The sequence below is a fragment of the Etheostoma cragini genome, chromosome 20 (assembly GCF_013103735.1).
Source record: "Etheostoma cragini isolate CJK2018 chromosome 20, CSU_Ecrag_1.0, whole genome shotgun sequence".
In the NCBI taxonomy this organism is placed as follows: Eukaryota; Metazoa; Chordata; class Actinopteri; order Perciformes; family Percidae; genus Etheostoma; species Etheostoma cragini.
The window spans coordinates 24028565-24031183 of NC_048426.1; positions in this window are offsets into that span (position 1 = coordinate 24028565).

Genomic DNA, 2619 nt, shown 5'->3' on the forward strand with positions numbered 1-2619 from the left:
ACACACACACACACACACACACACACACACACACACACACACACACAGTGATGGCCATTGTTTGTGTTTAGAAGCTTCCTGGTTTGATTTGAGTAAAAATAGAAAAGATGATGTTAAAACAAATTCACTGCTTGTGTGCAGCCTGGATCACACACTGTAGACGCAGGCCTACAGGAATGCACACACACACACACACACACACACACACACACACACACACAGTGTCAAGCACAAATGATCTAATCATTCACGGGAAAACTGGAGGAAAATATTCTGGTAAGTTCATTTGGAGTAATCATGAAGGACAGGAAGCACATCTACATCAGGGTTGCTCTCTGAAGCACAACCCCAAAAATAACAACACAATAACTACACAATAACAACACAATAACAACATAATAACAGCCCCAAAAATAACAACACAATGACAACACAATGACAACACAATAACAACATAATAACAACACAATAACAACATAACAGACCCAAAAATAACAACACATAACAACATAATAACAATACAATAACAACATAATAACAACATAATAACAACACAATAACAACATAATAACAACATAATAACAATACAATAACAACATAATAACAACATAATAACAACACAATAACAACATAATAACAGACCCAACAATAACTACACAATAACAACATAATAACAGACCCAAAAATAACAACACAATAACAACACATAACAACATAATAACAACACAATAACAATACAATAACAACATAATAACAACACAATAACAACATAATAACAACACAATAACAACACAATAACAACATAATAACAGACCCAAAAATAACAACATAATAAAAACATAATAACAACATAATAACAACCCCAGCAATAACAACACAATAACAACACAATAACAATACAATAACAATACAATAACAATACAATAACAACACAATAACAACACAATAACAACATAATAACAACCCCAGCAATAACAACACAATAACAACATAATAACAACACAATAACAACATAATAACAACACAATAACAACACAATAACAACATAATAACAGCCCCAGCAATAACACAATAACAACATAATAACAATACAATAACAATACAATAACAACACAATAACAACCCCAGCGTTTAACCCCAGCAATAACAACACAATAACAACCCCAGCGTTTAACCCCAGCAATAACAACACAATAACAACACAATAACAACACAATAACAACACAATAACTACACAATAACAACACAATAACAACACAATAACAACACAATAACAACACAATAACAACACAATAACAACACAATAACAACACAATAACAACACAATAACAACCCCAGCGATACAAACTCATGCTTACTCCAGGTGGTAAACCACTCCATCAGTGTCAACGCTGACAATCAAAGGTGTCTCCAAAGTGTCTTTACTCGAGATGAATAACTCCATAAAACACCAAATAACGGGGGTGTCGATTAAATGTGAGTTCATATACAAGAAGAGGTTAGCGTTGAATGCCCGAGTCATCGGTTGTTATGTCACACAAAGATATTGGAACCATGATTGCTGAGTCACGTGCCTTCGTGGATCCCCTGGAGTCTTTTGTTTTAACAGCTAAGTCGCTAGCTTGATAACTGCAGATAGTTTAGCCCGGGTCTGGCAGGGCTCCTCATACCTCGGCATGGGTCACAACAAGCATGCACGTTGCAAATGGCGGCTTGAGTGCTTTAAATGGGGCGCAGCCGACTGCTGAAGGCCACCGGCAGCCTCTGCTCCGCCTCTCTGTGATTGGTTCATAATCTCCGAGGAGAGCGCTGCCGAGCCCAAACCCCGTTCAGTAATCACACAACTAAAAGTCTGAAACCCTCCAGGGATCGCTGAGTGACGCGGGAAATGCTAAAACACCAGAATTGACTTCTTTCCTTTGTGTGTGTGTGTGTGTGTGTGTGTGTGTGTGTGTGTGTGTGTGTGTGTGTGTGTGTGTGTGTGTGTGTGTGTATATATGTGTGTTCAGGTTTTTTTATCACTGGTTCGTGTTTGCAAAGTTTCATAGGAAGGCCGAACACAAACCAAGTGAATATCTAGCACACGGGAGGAAACTGCAGTAGATAAACCTTAAATACAGTAAAATGTTAGAATATATAGAATAAAATCGTTTGTGTGAGAGTTGATTATTAACATGAAAGCAGAATATTATTATTTAAACATGAAAAGAACTGAATGGCTAATAAATACTTCAAGAGCAGAATACAGTTAAGCAACGAGAGGGTTTGGTTAAACGACATTATCTGCACGACGGTTAGCAACAAATTATAACTTAGAATGTATAACTTCAATATGTATATATATATATATATATATATATTAAAAATATATAACAAAATATAACTTATAATCAAAATGTATTCATATTGTGGGGTAATTTGCTCTAAACAGATGATTTCTAGTCCCTCTCTGTTGAGTCAGCTAGCTAACGTTAGCTTAAATATTAACACATTACTGCTTTACTAGCTGTATCCTGGTATAGGTAAGATATCGGCTGAAGAAATGTACTTTTACTTACCCGGTATCGGTACCCGGTAGGTGTGGGGGCCAGGTTTAGCTACATTTGTGGGGACCAAAAA